Here is an 18,543-nt window from a genome sequence, read left to right as displayed (position 1 = left end):
ATCGTCTGTTCGTCCACGTACAAGAACTCGCCGATATCGCCTCGCCTTTCTTCTCCGATCTCAAACACAGAACACTTGAAGACGACGAGGGCACAGTTCGAAATTTAGAACAGTGCCAAATATGCGCCCTTCCCCCTTTTATGTGAACGTCAAACAATCCCACGCCGTCCGTTTAAAAAACGACATCGACTGCCAGCCGTACGCGTGTCCAATAGCTGCAGTTACTCTCCGGATTAACCGAGGCGTCGCCTTAGTTACGAAATCCATCATTACTCGACATTAATGGCGAGGAGACGGCTCGACGAAGGAGACACGCCTCCGCACGCTAACCCTTTAGGGGCTTGCCACGTGTCCACCACCATCAGGCGAAGCGTCCGACAGAAGCCACAACTTTTGGGTAAAAGGGCTCCAAGTATCGAAGTCCGCTGAGCGAAACCCCGCTAGCGGAACTTCTCCCTTGTCAGGCTCCAAGTATCGAAGTCCGCTGAGTGAAACCTCGCTAGCGGAACTTCTCACTTGTCAGGCTCCAAGTATCGAAGTCCGCTGAGCGAAACCCCGCTAGCGGATTTCGATACCAGGCTCCAAGTATCGAAGTCCGCTGAGCGAAACCCCACTAGCGGAACTTCTAGCTTGTCATCCTCCAAGTGTCGAAGTCCGCTGAGCGAATTCCCGCTAGACTTCCACTTGACAAAAACAGCCCTGGCTATACATGGCACTGCCGGTAGAGCCCTCTCCATCTTGCAAACCCCGTGCGTTGCTGAGCGCAGTTCCGCTCAGTAACCACGGCCGAACAGGTCTACCCGACGCTGTTTTCCTGCTGCATCCAGCGGGGGGTATCCGCCAGCGGCGGATCCAGAGGCTACGCCTCATTCTGACAACGACCGCCACGCGGCGTCACGGTCAGATCGTCCCTACGGGACACGGGGACTTGTCAATAGTCTACGACGACCCTGATCAGGTACGTTGACCCCCGCCACTTGGGTACTAAGATTGGGCTCGCTACCCAACACCTTCTGCTCCGCGCAGCTTCCCCTCAACAAACAATTTGCCGACCATCCGGAGGTCCGTCTTGGCTAGGGAGTGGGGGACTCCCTGGCAGGCCTAGCAGGGGCCCACCCGAAAGGGTATAAAGCGTTTGCTCAGTAAATCCATGGTTGACAACGCACTGACGCTAATTATGCTGTTGCAAGTCTAGCGGAAGTAACGCTTCACACCGCTGATCAACTCCCCAACCAAGATTGCCCTCCTTGACTGGGACTTGAGGGACTTGTACCTACATGTGCTAGAACGAGCATAATTAGCTATAATGAGCCACGCTCATTGTACCGCCGGAGGTACCGAATCTCACCAAGGGGATGACCTGCGAAGTCACGGCTAGGCGGGCTACCGCTCGAGCCCCGGACCGCCCCCAGATCACCACTGACGCACCGCCACGCGCCGCGTCAAGATAGCATCAGAAGCCCCTGACGCTGGGAATCGAAGCACATCAGTCCCACATCGGAAACAAGAAGAAGATCAACCTCTTCCTCACCTATAAAAGGTTTTCTCCTCTCTCCTCATTAATTACGCAATTACTACTCATTTATTGTTATGCTGCGCATATACAGTGACTGACTTAGGCATCGGAGAAGTGAAGACCGCCCAACGCGGTCTCCCTCTGACGCCCTGTCTATCGTGTTGCAATAACAGGAATCACCTAATCCTAGGAGTAGCGGTCCACCCACCGGACCCGCGTTAAGCAAGGAATCGGCTACCGCCGGACTTGAGCATTAACATAAACATACATTGAACATCTATAAATTAGCATGATCTTTCTTTGTTGTCCCACTGGTACTAGAACTCATTGTGCCTACACAATTTCAAGGTATGTACAATTATAATACACAACCAGCTGGAAGAAATTAGAGTATTTACACTTGTAAGTAACCAATTAATGAAATGGAAGATCCACAAAACAGAATCTGAACCTCAATTTTTAGAAGACAATAGGAAGGGTGGAGCACCCCAAATGATATGGATGAGACTCTACTGCCCCTAGATCGATATATAGATCTATAATGATATAGAATCATATCATGTGTTTCTCCAAGAGTGACCAATATTCTGATATTCTCCACATGGACTCTCAAAGTGAAGTTTATAGCTCTGCTGCTTCTGTACAGAGGAATTCAAAATTTAATACCTCCAATGAACGGAGAGTTCTAACAAATGAGAGTTTTCAGTATCATTCGGGAGAAAAGAAATGAATGCACCATAGTTAGGTCATATTAGTTCGGAGATTCCAAATGTATTTCTCTTCTTATGGTTGTTTCCCCAAAAAAGTACCTGCCATGATGCTATAGGACATATTTTTCATGATGCTATAGGAAATTGCTGTTCTGCTGGCCTCAAGCAACTAACCTAAGAACAAAGCCTCCCCAGAAATCTTTAAGCCAAGAGCTATAAGAGTTTACTGGTAAACCTGATGAGACAAGGAGCAGGACATAAGTTCAATGAAGCACAGAAACCACAAAACAATTATTACAAAAAGCTGACCAAAAGATAATTAAACAATTATTACAAAAAGCTGACCATAGGTTCAATTCCATGAATCTCTCAAGATCTTCATCACCTTAGCTGAATCAACACTAAAAAATCATCATCTTTTAGACATATATGTGTGCAAGATGTTTCATTTTACAATCAAAATTCTGCCAAAGCTATATGATACTTGACATAAGAATAGTAACACAAACTCTACCTAAATTTCCGATTTATTAGGATATGAATGTATGAACAATAAGCAATTAAGCATCGACATTTTTAGACTATACTGTCGACATTTTGGTCCGTAAGAGAGGAGATCACATGAATCCCTGCAGAGTATAAAGCAAGAAAGAGTAGCAATCTCATAGTTGCCATGGTAGCAGCTGATACAAATCAAAAGCAAACAGTAATTGCAGCCCTTGATTTTTAACGAGGACTTGTACATTAGGACCTAAAAACTGAACCGTTACGATGTGAATATGTGATCGAAAAGTGGTCAAAAATTGAAAATCCGTTCCAAGGCTAAGGTAGGATATCCTTACCTGAGAAGGACTGTATATATATATAATTATGTATATAGAGGGCCCTTCTATTAAGAGATTTTTTTTTTCGCCATTTTAAGGGATCTCTTATAGGACCCACATTTCAATCGCATTTCGACATCTTGACCGTTCAGTTTTTGTCCTAATATATAGATCAAATTTGTAAATTTTCAGCCAAATTGATGATAGTTAAAATATTGAACTACTTTAAATCAATGGACGAACCAAATCTGTCCAATCTGAACCTTTCATGTTTATATTATAAATCACAGTTTTGAATGTCTTCATGATTATCAATTTGGCTGAAATTTTGCAGAGGTGATCTACTCATATAGACCTAAACACTGAACGGTGGAGATTTGAATATGTGATCGAAAAGTGAGTCTAATAAGCTATCCCTTAATATGGCCAAAAAAAGGAGTCTATATATATGTGTGTGAGGGCCCTTCCACTAAGGGATCCTTTTTTTTTGTCTTTTCTAGGGATAGGGCATTATACTAACTTTTCGACCACATTTCGTCATCTCAACCGTTCAGTTTTTAAGCCATAATGTGTAGATCATTTCTGTAAATTTTCAGCCAAATCGGTGATCGTTAGGTATCAAACTAGATTAAATCAATGGACGAACCCAATCTGTCAAAATTGAACCGTTCATACTTATAATCTTAAATTGCCATTTTGAATGCCTTAACTATAATCAATTTCACTGAAAATTTGCAGAAATGATTTACACATGAGGACCTAAAAACTGAACGGTTGAGATGCGAAAATATGATCGAAAAGTTGGTTAAATGCCCTATCCCTAGAAAAAATTAAAAAAAGAGATCCTCACTAAAAAGAGCCCTGTATATATATATATATACACACACACACACACATACATATATATACATACCGGGCCCTTTCCACTAATGGATCTCTTTTTTGGTCTTTTATAGGGATATGACGCAGTCGGATTGATATCTAGGTTTACCAGCAATAAACCTAAAACAAAGATTCTGGAGTCCACCAGAGATAAAAGAGAAAACTCCCAATTTTAATTGATAATATGATAAAAGATAAGTTCTGCAGCCGTTTAAGGTTGCTTATATATGGGAAAAGAAACCCTAGGGCGACTAACAATGAAACCCTAAAGCCCACGGATTAAAACAAAACAAATCCAAAATAAACTAGAAAACCTAAAATAAAAAGAATGTAAAACTAGCCTAAAAATATTAAATCATGAATCGGATAATTAAGACGATACATTTTGGCCTAAATTTGATAGGGCTCACTAAAGTAAGTATTGAAGATCTCGTCGTTCCCATTCTGAAAAGGTATCATGCGTCTCAAACGGACGTTCTGGCCAAAAGTTAGTCAAATCTGATTCAAATCAAAACTTGACTTTTCGTACCAGAAACCCGAAAAGTCCAAAACCAAATCTTCTTGAATATTCCAGCGGCTAGTAACCTGATTACACGTGAGTTACCTATTTTCTAATCACTTTTCTTGATTCTACGCCGCTTCTTTACTTTTATGGTTTTTTGGCTAAATTGGGTCCATTCTCGTCCTACATCAAACACCATGAACAATCGGATGGACCAGCAGATTGGAGAAATTCGTGGGTTGTTGGGAGAGAGAAACAACAACAACGATTGGAATAGAGGCAGGGAAGGAGGCCAGCGAGTTAGGGCTCCACGTGGTGAAGTTGTTGTTAATTCTTCAGAGTCTGAGTCTGAAGAAGAAATTGTGCAACATGAACACCAAGGACAAGCTGACCAGGATTACAAAGTCAAGGCTGAGATTCCTTTCTTTTCAGGCAACTTGGGTGTAGAAGATTTTCTGGATTGGCAGGTTGAAGTGGATAACTTCTTTGAGATCATGGAGGTTCCAAAACACAAGCAGGCTAAGATGGTTTCTCGAAAGCTAAAAAAAGATGCTGCTTATTGGTGGGATCAATTGCAGAGTTCTCGTCAGAGGCAAGGAAATGAGCGTGTTCAAACATGGAGGAAGATGAAAGGTCTTCTTAACGAAAAATTTTTGCCTAGAGATTTTTCGATCAAGAATTACCCTCTTAAGGTTTTTGAGAATAAGTTAAAGTCCAAAGAGTTTGCTTTGCCCGTTGAGAGTAATAGTTTAACTGAAGAGAAGATAGAAAAATTTTCAACAGAAGAAGCCCCACAGGAAATCATCCATGATGAAGAAGAGATTAAATATGAAATTGCTCGTGTTGACATGGTTATTAATAATGAAGAAGTTTTCAAGCCTGAAATAAATCATTCAGAACCAGATGTCATTCAAGAATGCAACCTTGAGAGCCGAGAAGAATATACTAAGGTTGCCTATGAAAGCCAAAATGCATATGACAAACTCATCTTTGGTGTTGGGTTCATGATTGTGCCATCAGAGTATGCAGAAGATCCGGCCAATAATCTACAGGTTCAATTGTCTAATTTTTTCTCAGGTCTTTTGTCTCCCTATTCTTGTCCTTTATTCAAGAGGAACTCGAGGGCGAGTTCTTTCATAGTGGAGGAGAATGGACCCAGTTTAGCCGAAAAATCATAAAAGTAAAGAAGCGGCGTAGAATCAAGAAAAGTGATTGGAAAATAGGTAACTCACGTGTAATCAAGTTACTAGCCGCTGGAATATTCAAGAAGATTTGGTTTTGGACTTTTCGGGTTTCTCGTGCGAAAAGTCAGGTTTTGATTTGAATCAGATTTAACTAACTTTTGGCCAGAACGTCGGTTTGAGACGCATGATACCTTTCCAGAATGGGAACGACGAGATCTTCAAGACTCACTTTAGTGAGCCCTATCAAATTTAGGCCAAAATGTATCGTCTTAATTATCCGATTCGTGATTTAATATTTTTAGGCTAGTTTTACATTCTTTTTATTTTAGGTTTTCTAGTTTATTTTGGATTTGTTTTGTTTTAATCCGTGGGCTTTAGGGTTTCATTGTTAGTCGCCCTAGGGTTTCTTTTCCCAAATATAAGCAACCTTAAACGGCTGCAGAACTTATCTTTTATCATATTATCAATCAAAATTGAGAATTTTTTCTTTTATCTCTGGTGGACTCCAGAACCTTTTTGTTAGGTTTATTGCTGGTAAACCTAGTTATTAATCCGACTGCATCAGGATAGGGCATTAGACCAACTTTTTAATCATATTTTGGCATCTCAATTCTTCAGTTTTTAGGTCCTAATGTGTAGATCATTTCTGCAAATTTTCAGCCAAATCGGTGATCATTAAGGTCTCAAACTAGAATAAATCAATGACGAACCAAATCTGTCAAACTTGAACCGTTCATACTTATAATCTTAAGTCACCGTTTCGAATGCCTTAACGATAATCAATTTGGGTGAAAATTTGCAGAAGTGATCTACACATTTGTACCTAAAATATGAACGATTAAGATGTTAAAATATGATCGAAAAGTTGGTCTAATGCCCTATCTCTAGAAAAGACCCAAAAAATGGATCCCTCACTAGAAGGGCCCTATGTGTGTGTGTATATATATATATTTAATTTAGCTTTATTATTCTTGAAAATTCTTCTATGCATCTATTAGGTACATAATCTTAATTTTTTTTATTTTATATTTGTAGTTAATTTTTTTAATAACTAAAGAGTGCATGCACTTGATGTTATCTAGCCGGCCATTCTAGCTTATTAGTGTAAATACATGTCGGTGATCCGAATCTCTTTCTTTCTCTCGTGATCATTCGCATGTGTTAGTTAAGTTCTCTCTTATGGTGTTCAAATTTGTTAGCACATAAATATGTATTTGGTTTAGTAACAAAACATTTTCCTCTTAACACCTCGTTTCCAAGAGATCCTAGCTTCGATCACTTTATTCTTAGGTGGGGTTTGCTAAAAGAAAGACGTGTGGATAGAAGTCATGCAAATGGCATGGTATAGTGGGACACCAGCAGTATTTTCCTTGCAGCTTCTTCCATTTATTTGATCGAGAGATCAATTTCCAGATGTCATGCCGTACACCAAACAACAACAACAACAACAAAAATAACCATATATCACTTAGCGGCGGAGCCAGAATTTGATCTCAAAGTGAGGCACCCGCATGTTTTGAAAAAAAATAAAAAAATATTTGAAACATAAACTATATAGCAAAATTTTAATAGGGGGACTCGGATGTTTTGAAAAAAAAAAAACATTTGAAACATAAACTATATACCAAAATTTTAATAAACATTAAAATATTAGAATAAAATTCCAGTAAAATCATTTTTTTTTAAATTACATATTTTATTAATTAAATATTTTTAAATTTTAGAAAACTTTTCATGATGAGATATAAATTATCTTTGACTTTTAAAATTAAATAAAATTATAATGTTAGTCAAGCTGTGACTTAAATTAATTACGAAGCCAACTGAAAAACTTATTTCCATAAAGCTACGCCACTAATTACTGTTATAAGATCACAACTCATCTATCTAGCAACAACTCCATCACGAACTTATCACAATTCAACCTTCAACGCTCCACTATTCAAAACTTGAATCATACTTCATATTACATAGTAATTCCGCTTGAATTACCCTGGATATCAAACAATATCTCAACCGAAAATCTCTGAAATTTCATTCAACCACATCATTGAAACGAATAACTAAAGACACTCACTTGCACAATATCACATACAAAGAGTTGATTCTAACTCTGCTAATTAAAAATATTGACCAAGGTCATAACTTTGTTGTAAAACTTTAATTATCCTTCTAATTCCTTGAATTTCCACCACATATCAACTTCAAAAGACAACTCTTTGTCCGTCTTTCAATACATTACAATCCAAAATTTAAGAAGACCCATTTTATAGATCAGTGTACTTGGAATCAATTCCCTTCACCTCAAAGAAATTTTGCCTATACACCTTGGTCAGCTCAACAACCCAAAAATGAAAAATTTTAAAATTTTCATTCTACTCACAACTCCCATTTACTATCATCACTTCCACTTCTCACTTACCACCATCACTGATCAAAGTCACTTGAAAACAAGGCATCTAGCCACAACAACCCAGGATATTTATTCAATTTTCCTCTATTGTCTACCGGAAGGTAGTACATTCATGACTCCCACATAAAGTGTCCAATTCAAGAAATTTCAATTTGGATTTCCCGGCAATTTATTTCCAACACTGAGATTCCCAAAGAATCTCCAACAACTTTCAGTAATCTTTCAAATGTTACTTAACAACCAATCAAATCACAAGACATATTTCCCGAACCTTGGTTCAAAATTAGAACCACCATTATTACCCATTCCATTTCCACCAACAATCCTGATTTCAAAACAATTATAGTATATAGAGATAACCGAAAACTATGGTTGCTCATCTCTAACAATTAAGCACAAAATAAAACTTCAGTCTTGCACCTTAAACCATGTCCCAACAAACCTGTTGGCATTGAAGAAGAAATAGTCACAATATTTCCTCGATTCACATTTCGTAGCACAACTCAAACATGTAGAGTATTCTTACTCTACCATCACCAGAGAAAGGTGCAACACAAGTTAGCAATCCGATACGCGGTGAAATCCAAATGAGGTCGGCGTACATAAGGCATAGTACTTGAAGGAACAACCAACTCGGCATGTACCTTACACACTTGATGAGTACATCAGCACTGAAGATTATATGATGGGGAACCGCTACAGTCGGGCCATCACTCAAGAGGTACTGAGTAACATCAAGTATACAAGGTAAAAATAGGAACGAGTCTACAGAATCTGACAACCTAATGCTCTGATACCAACTAACAGGACCCGACCCGAGATTTCACCTTGAAATCCAAAGTGGCCCTGCGGGCCCATTTTTCGAGAAAATTCGGCAGAACTTACCTGGACAACCCTAACCTGAAAAGAAATAAAACCACACTTCTAATCAACCATCCTTATACTCCTGGAGCCATCTTGCTCTTACCAACTCCATTTTCACATAAAACAAATCTCATAGGTTATCAGAGCAATTCTAAAGTGAAAATAAAGAGAGTAAAGAATTAATGAGCCCTACAATGTGGAAGCAATGACAACTATGCCTCAACTCCGTGTACGCCTGACCTCAACTAATTTCGCCTGCAAACTGGGCATTTGAAACCGAAGGGCCCAGGGAAAAGTATTGAAAAACACGTTAGAGTGAGTGGACAAAAATAAATAACCGAGATCATTTAAATCAAACAGGCTTTGATACTTTCCCACAAATAAATTATTTCCAAAATCTCGATGCATGCAATATTTATAAAAATATTTCTCGCCACAGGAAAGATCGTGAAAACACACCAGCCTCGCTGGTTAGAAGAAATCGGACTAGCCCCGCTAGTCAAATAACAATATCAAATGGGGAAGAAATTATCACCATACGGGTAAATGAGTCCCTTAGGCTCTACCCTCAACTGCCACTCACACATAGATTGTGTGAGGAGGAGAACTAATAACCACGACTACCACTCACAAACACAGAGTATGTGAGGAGGACAACTAACAACCTCGACTGCCACTCACGTGAGAAGGAGAACCAATCACCTCAACTGCCACCCACACACACAAAGTATATGAGGTGGAGAACTAATAGAATGACCCCGGTATGGTGAAGAAAACATTCAAATCCAGTAAATCCATAAAGCTTCCCCAATTTCTCACGAGAAAACAAATATATTCCAATGACATGGCCCCGCACGCCAAAACATTCTCGAAAACATAAACAAATAGTCGAGAAATAATAAATATAACAATCCTTCCAAAAACCAGAAGTCCGATAATATGGCAGAAAGCTCAAAATCGACAAATAAAATATTTTACTAAATTCCGGAAATCACCCCGGAAAATAATTCGCCGAGAATCATATAAATCATAATTTCAAATAATAATCATATATTGGAGATAAACATCGAAAACTCAACATCCAAAAATAATATCACTAATCCAATTCCCAAATCATAATTAATCTCTTAAAAAATCAATTCATATTCCCGAAAACAATTCATAAGTCCAAAACCGAGTATAATAAATTCAATTCTGAAACTCATAAGGAAAAAAAAAGCCAAAAGTATAGTCCAAAGCCAAATATTATGCTTAATAAATAAAACGATAAATAATTGAATAAATCAATCATCATTTCGAGAAAATAATTGCATGCATCACTATTTAAAACAAAAGTCCACTCACTGTACTATTTAGGCGATCGCACATAAGGGCTTCTTCACCAATTAGTAGTTCGATACGTCACCCTATACAATAATAATCCGTAAATGAATAAATAGGACGGAAATTTAATTTACGATATGTTAATGTTTGAAGTTCAGCGGTAACTAAACCTTGGTTAACGCTGGTCCGCTGGGCGGACCGCTACTTGGATATGATTGATGCTGTCGCTACCTGTCAAGTAAAATACAAAGGGGGTCAAAGGAAGACCGCGTTGGGCAGTCTTCTCTTCTCCGATGCCTAAGTTAGTCAATGTATTTAGTTGACAGAATAACAATAAGTAAGTAGTAAATGTGTAATTAATGAGGAGAGAGGAGAGAACCTTTTATAGGTGAGGAGGGAGCTGATATTCTCCATGTTTTCGATGTGGGATTGACATGCTTCAGTTCCCAGTTTCTGAGCTTCTGATACTATCTTGGCGCGGCGCGTCAGCGGTGATCTGGGGGTAAGCCGGGGCTCAGACGGTAGCCTGTTTGGCTGTGTTCCCGTAGGTCACTCCTTTGGCGGGAGTTGGTACCACTGGCGGTAGCATGAGCGTGGCTCATTATAGCTAATTATGCTTGCAAATGCTCATGTAAGTACATGATAAATAGGAATTGAATTTCTAATCCTCTTCTCTACATCTGAAGCCTTCGATTCTCATTGGATTCCCTCCAAATTTCACCAATAATATTAATTTGTCGATTTACAATTTATAGAAAAATTCGAGAGAAATCCGACGGTTAGATTCTTGTAAATCAATAACCGAAATTCTAAATTTTCAGAAATTCATAATCGATTCAAAACTTTTCCAATCTTCACCAAAATCACATATACAAACTCTACATCAATTATGTGATTTAAATAGCTAAAAACAGAATTTAAGTCACTATTCACGCGCTACCACTGTTCATGCGCCGGCTTTGTTCACGTGGTGGCCAACTTCTCCGATGGTCACCAAATTTTGGCAGCAGCTTCATCTCAACGTCCCTAGCATTTTTGACAAGACCCGCCCCGAATTCCACCCTGGAATCCGAAGTGGCCCTGCGGGACCCACCTCTAAAGGAGATTTACCAAAAATTTCGGCATAACCTCCCTTAAAAATGGGTAACCCAAAATCCTGTTGAAAGCTAATAATTCACTTCAAAAAAATCCAACCACAACTCCTGGAGCCACCCTACTCCCAAATTTAAACAACCCAACTCAAAGCTATCCACATCAAACATAAACTCCGAAAGATACAATTTACTACAATCACCAAAGTTAGGTCATCGACCTCGAATATAATACATATAAGTTGGGTCACATATCCCTTAGTAATCAGAGCATTCTAGGAATATAAATAGACAAGGAATATAGTAGGTTAACCAGGTAACCTACAGAAGGTGATGGCGGAAGCAGGTGCGGTCACTATGGCTCACACTCGTACACCGAGCAACAACACTGCAATCTGGGCATTTGAAACCGAAGGGCCCAGGGAAAAGTATATAAAAACGTTAGCGTGAGTGGACAAAAATAAATAATTGAAAGAAAAAGGGTTTTATACTTTTCCACATTTATTTCTTTACAAATCCCGATGCATGCAAGGATTAACGAAAGTAAAACAAAAGGAGTTCCACTCATGAAAGCCGACTAGCCCCGCTAGTCACAATCGAATAAAAGAAAAGGTGGAAACTCCGATACTCAACGAAAAAGAACCAGCCCCGCTGGCTAAAATAAATCGGACTAGCCCCGCTAGTCGAAAATAATATAAAGAGTAGGGGAAGACGATAGCCATACAAGTGAGCCTCCCAGGCTTGGGTGATAGCCTCCCAGGCTAAAAATACTCCCATGACTCCCGTAATATACCCTTACGCCACTAAGTGTAGCGATAGGATACCGGGCTACAGATTACTGTCACAAAGACAGTAACCTGCGCCACAAAGGCGGAGGGCTACGGTGATCCCATCACCGCGCCACAAAGGCGGAAAATCAATGCTAGCAATGATAAGTCACCCAAGTATGGCAACAGAAAATCCGAAAACCGTATAAATCCATAAAACTTCCCCAATTCTCGTAAATGAATTCCCAATGACGTGTCCCACACGCCAAGATAATCTCATCTTCAAAATAAAAGGAATATAAATAAATATAAAGATTAATTTCCTTGAATCTCATAAAAATCTCAATTTACCGAATATAAATAAAATATAAATAGTATAAATCCGGGAATCCCATCGGAGATAAATAAATAAAGGAAAATAAGCATAATCCAATGACGTGACCCCGCACGCCATAAAACCATCAAATAAATCAATTAACCAAAACTGTTTCCGAAAATAATCATATGCTCGAGAAAGTAAATTGATAAATAAATTATAACTTCGGAACCGATTAAATAAATGCATGCATCATTCTTTTGCAAATAAAAGTCCACTCACGATATACGGCTAACGTGGTATCCAAGCGTAAGGATCCTCGTCGAGCGATAGGTCGGTATCACGTCCTGTACACAATTATAATCCGTAAACAACAAATTGCTAAATATTTACGATAATCAATAATTAAATCTCAAAACCCAAAACCCCAACTTCTCCAATCCTCTTCCACACCCAATCAAACTTCACCATTAATATCCATCCGTCGATTGATGTATTCCATATCGGAACAAGGGAAATCCGAAGGTCGGATTCCCACAATTCAACAACCGAAACTCCCAAACTTCGGAAATTCACAAACAATTCCAAACTCCTCCAAAATTCACCAAACTTCACATACAAGCTCTATGATAATTATAGAATTTAACTAGCCAGAAATTGAAATTAAAAAGCTACCCTAGCCGCCGTTACAGCAGCCCACAGTGGCGGCGCCGCCGCCACTGCCACCAACTCCAATGGACACCAAAATTTGACAGTAGCACCTTCTCAACACACTAATTCAACTTCTCAACTACAACATTCCCAAATAACAATTAAAAACGGCCGAAATCGATCAATGAACAAAAACCCAGAAATCCTCAAGAACCCTAGAATTTCAATTCGTCGATTCGGCATCTACACAACAAATCGTGATACAAGGCCATAGGGGAAATGATCAGTGATGAAAACCGAACCTTCGACGGCGAGATGGGGACCGGAGGTGGCCGGAATGGCCGGGAATCGGCCAAAATCCAAAACTGCAACCGGGGAGGAAATTCGTTCGATCCGAGCTTTTCCGGCCAAATCGTCCAAAGATGCTTCCACAGACGTGACCGGAGGAGGAAACCGAGCTTGGGGTTGGCCGGATTACGTCCGGAGGCGGCCGGAAGAGGAAGAACTCGGAGGGGGAGCGAATCGGCCGAAAGAGGAAGGGAGAGTCGGGGAGAGAGAAAGAGAATGGGGGGTGGGTTTCCGGTTTTGGAAACCTACCCTGGTAAGTTTCTATTTTTATCCCAAAAATTACCATGAACAGTAATTTCCTTATTTCGCTCATAACTTTCGCATACGAACTCCGATTTTTACGCACTACATATGCACGCGCTCGGTTTAACGTCCCCAACAACTTTCATGAAGGAAATTTTCTCAAATTTTGACCCGAACAAAAAGTCGACTTTTAGGGCCACTAAACGTACTGAAACGATAGTAAAAGTGAAAATAAAAGTCGTTTACCGTCCAAATGACTAGTAAACGGGTAATTGAGATACGGGACGTTACAATTTTTCTCAACTACACCAAGTTCAGAAAACAACTAGAACTACCTCAACAATTAAGAAACCAGTAAACCCCAATTTGATAGTGCCAGATTTTCAATCTCTAAAATCCTCCGATATATCTATGCAATATTATACTTAAAACAAAGCCCATGAGGTGAGGAAGAGATTGATACCATTTTTGCTGCCGGAAATTGCCGGAATCGACACCGGAAGATCTCTTTCTTTCTTTCTCTCTCTCCCTTTCTCTCTCCTTCCTTTCAGCCGTGAAAGGGGAAGAACAGCTGAGAATGATCCAAGGACTGAAAAATCGATAATATCCTCAAAATTTCTAAGATATTTATGTTTTTTTAGGGTCTCGATATATCTTTTACTTACTAAGAGAATATTGGAAGAAATATTCGAAATTTTCCCGATATTTCAGGAAATATTCAAAATTTTTGCTAAATTCCTAATATTCTCTCGAAATTCCAAGATTATCATCACCTCTCACAATATGTCGCTCGTGAAAACTAGTCATTGTCTTTATCCAATCCGACTAAACTGAATAACATCTAGAGGAAAACTTTAAAAATTTATATGGTCATGTATCGCTCTTTGAGTCTTTTCCCACCATGCTTATTGACAGGACCCGCCCCAGATTTCACCTTGAAATCCGAGGTGGCCCTGCGGGGCCCATCATAGAGATAACTCTACCGAGAACTGGCCCAGTTACCCATAAAGTAGACTACCCAAAACACTAACCCACAATAGATCAGAGCCAAACGAAGAAGTGCGGAAGCTATTCGTCAACTATGCCTTGAATCATGTACGCCCGACCTCAACTAATAACGTCTGCAAACTGGGCATTAGAAACCGAAAGGCCCAGGGGAAAGTAGACAAAAAAATGTTAGCGTGAGTGGACAAAAATAAACAATTTAATAGAAAAAGGATTTCATACTTTCCCACATTTATTCATTTAAAAACTCGATGCATGCACAAATGGTAAAACACATTTAGCTTTAAATCCAAGGATTTCAAAATGGTAAACCGACTAGCCTCAGTAGTCACAACATTCGAAAAATATATCGTAAAACCGAAATCTCGTTTCTCAAGAAGATAAGACCAGCCCCGCTGGCTACAGTGAAAATCGGACTAGCCCCACTAGTCAAGCAACGATAAGATATGGGGAAGAAGTATCACCATACGAAAGAAGGGAGCCTCCCAGGCTCGGGTCGGAGTGTCCCACACTCTGGAGCATCCCATGCTCTGCTCTACTCACCCACGAACACATAGTAAGCAGGGAGGAGTACTAATAGGCTAGCTAGCAATAAAATATAGCGACCCAGGTATGGTGGGTAAAAACTATTCAAATCCAGTAAATCTATAAGGCTTCCCCATAAGTCCCGCGAATAAAGAAAACACGGGTACGATTCCCAACCGTACCCTGAAATTCTCGTAAAAAGTCACATAAGTCAACAGCGTGTCCCACACACTAAAAGAATAATTAGATTATCAGCAAGGCATTCCCAATGCCAAAACCGAAAGTCGATAAACAAATAGGAAATAACTTCATCGAAATCCCATTTCGAAAAGCTTTCCAAAAATCTCAAATCAACGAATAGCAATATACTTAATTCCGGAAATCACCTCGGAAAATTACTTCAACGAAATTTAACATAAATCACAAATTCAAAATCGAGCATAACAACTTTAATTCGAAAATCCAATTGACATAGTTATAAAATATTTAAATCCGTTTAATATGCTCGATAAATTAAAACAATGATTTAAGTCACTAATTCATTTCCCAAATCAAATCAAGACAAATCAACAATTGCATGCATCCATATTTAAAAGCAAAGGTCCACTCACAGTACTATTGGGCTACCACGCAAACGAGTTCCTTCATTTAGCCGTAGTTCGCGACATTGCCCTGTACACAATTATATTTCCATAAACAGCAATCTGATAAAATATTTACGAACCTAAAACGAAATCTCATCTCCGTAACTTCTCGGATTCAACCCAAATCTCTCCCAAAACACCAATTCCTCAATTTACATATTCCACAACAAAAACGAGAGATATCCGACGGCCGGATTTCCCACAATTCAATCACAAAACTCAGAACTTCGAAAATTCACAAACAATTCCAACCTCCTCAAAACTTCAAGGACCCGATGCGTCATTTTCCGGCCAAGCCGCCGTGAGTTACCACCGTGGGGAGGTTGGGTAGGAGTAGAGGAGTCAACCGGTGCCGGTTGTTCATTCCCAAGTGGCCGGAAGAGGGAGATGGCCGGAGTTGCAGAGAAGAGGGAGAGAGATGTGGGGAGGAGGAGAGAGAGAGAGAAATGAAAAGTTACTGGCTGCCACAGTAAAAATTCAAATATATACTACTTACGATGAACAATAATTTTCACATTTTCGCTTATAACTTTCACATACGAACTCCGATTTTTACGTATCACATATGCACGCGCTCAGTTTAATGTCCTCTACAACTTTTATGAAGATTATTTTCTCAAATTTTGACCCAAATAAAAAGTCAACTTTTAGGGCCACTAAAAGAATCGAAACAAAGTAAAAGTGAAAGTAATTGTCGTTTACCGTCCAAATGACTACTAAACAGGTAAATTGAGATACAGGACGTTACACTTATAATTCTTCTAATTATCTAATTTGCTAACTAGTAAACGTTTGGCTCTATTAAAAAAAAAAAAAAAAACTTTTCTATGTATTTCTAAGGACCATTTTCTACTTTTTTTGTTTTTTTTTTTTCTGTTTATTTGAAGACCGATTTTTTTTAACATATATATTTAATTGTAAAATATTATTATAATTAATAATTAACTCTCCTAATCTCCTATTTAAATCATTTTTGAGATTTCTCATGTAAAATCCCAAACCTTTGTCGTGTCAGTGTATCTTGTTATACTCCAAATTACTACAATAATTATACAATTAAGTTTATCAATCACTTTTTTTTTAAATACTATAGGTAACTGATCATGTAAACATTTTATGAAAATTCATTAAAGATTTCTATGTTATTTTCTAAATTTCCATCATTTTTTTTTTTTGAAAATTTACTTAGATCAAAATTTCCTCGATATTTCCATTAAAATTTCTATTTTTTAGACTACCGATATTTCCTCGATATTCGATATTTTAGTCATTGGAATGATCAGCTAAAGACCCATATAATTAAGGGGTGATAAAATAACCAAAATACCCCTCAGACAAAAATACCCATAAATTTTTTATACGAACTCCGATTTTAACGTGTCACATGTCTACGAACTCGGTTTAACGTCCTCTACGACTTTCATGAAGAAAAATTTCTCAAATTTTGACCCGAATAAAAATTCAATTTTTAGGGCCCCTAGACATGCCAAAACGAAGTTAAAAGTAAAAGTAATTGTCGTTTACTGTCCAAATAATTAGTAAATCGATAAATTAAGATACGGGATGTAATAGCAAGAGATCATATGCTTGTGTATAGAAAGTTGGAGGATCAGGAATTGAGAGTAAAATCTTACACTGACGTATCCTACAAGCAAGACTTTGATGATTTAAAATCCACATAAGGTTATATTTTCATGCTGACTGGAAGTGCAATCTCTTGGAAAGCAAACAAGCAATCCTTGACAGCCACTTCAATCTTTCAAGCAGAATACATAGCCATTTATGAAGCTACTACACATGCTTTATGCTTGAGAAATTTCATTTTGAGATTAGGTATGGTAGATTCCATAGAAAGACCTCTACCTATCTATTGTGATAATGCTGCAGTAGTATTCTTCTCAAAGAATAACAGAAGGACATCTGGTTCTAGAAAACGTAGATGTTAAGTACTTTTCAGTTAGAGAAAGTGTCAGAGATAAAGAAGTGGAGGTGATTAAGATAGGCACCAAAGAACAGCTATGTGAAGACCCAAAATTTTCAGTTAAATATTTTGTAATTCAATGTTTGTTTAATTATATGAATTATGAATTGTGGGCTTGAGTCGTATGACGTTGTATGAGGAATTTGGTTTCGAATGATTTTATTTTCGAAACGAACGTTATTTAGGTGAGTCGTAAGGTTGTTGCTTATGGCTCTAGACAGTTGAAGGTGCATGAGCGAAACTACCCCACTCATGATCTAGAGCTAGCTGCAGTGGTTTTTGCCTTGAAGATTTGGAGGCATTATCTATATGGTGAGAAGTTCGAACTCTTTTCTGATCATAAGAGTTTGAAGTATCTATTCTCTCAAAAGGAGTTGAACATGAGGCAGAGAAGATGGATGGAGCTCATCAAAGATTATGATTTCACCTTGGAGTATCATCCCGGAAAGGCCAATGTAGTGGTGGATGCTTTGAGCAGGAAAACTAGGGGAATTGTGGCATCTCTTATGGTTCAGGAGTGGCTTATGTTGGATACTGTATCTGAGTTTGACCTTTAGCCCACAGGAGAAGGACAAGGAATCTTTCTCTGTAGTATCACTCTACAGCCGACCTTGATTTCTAGGATCATTCAGAGTCAGACACATGATGATTTCGCTCAAATGGTGATTTTTGATATGATTCTTGATGCCAACGAGGATGGTCCCTCTGAGTGGACAGTTGGAGCTGATGGTGGATTGAGATTTCGATTGAAATT

This window comes from Rosa chinensis, chromosome 4, assembly GCF_002994745.2.
Source record: "Rosa chinensis cultivar Old Blush chromosome 4, RchiOBHm-V2, whole genome shotgun sequence".
NCBI classification, from domain to species: Eukaryota; Viridiplantae; Streptophyta; class Magnoliopsida; order Rosales; family Rosaceae; genus Rosa; species Rosa chinensis.
This window is presented reverse-complemented; position numbering follows the sequence as displayed.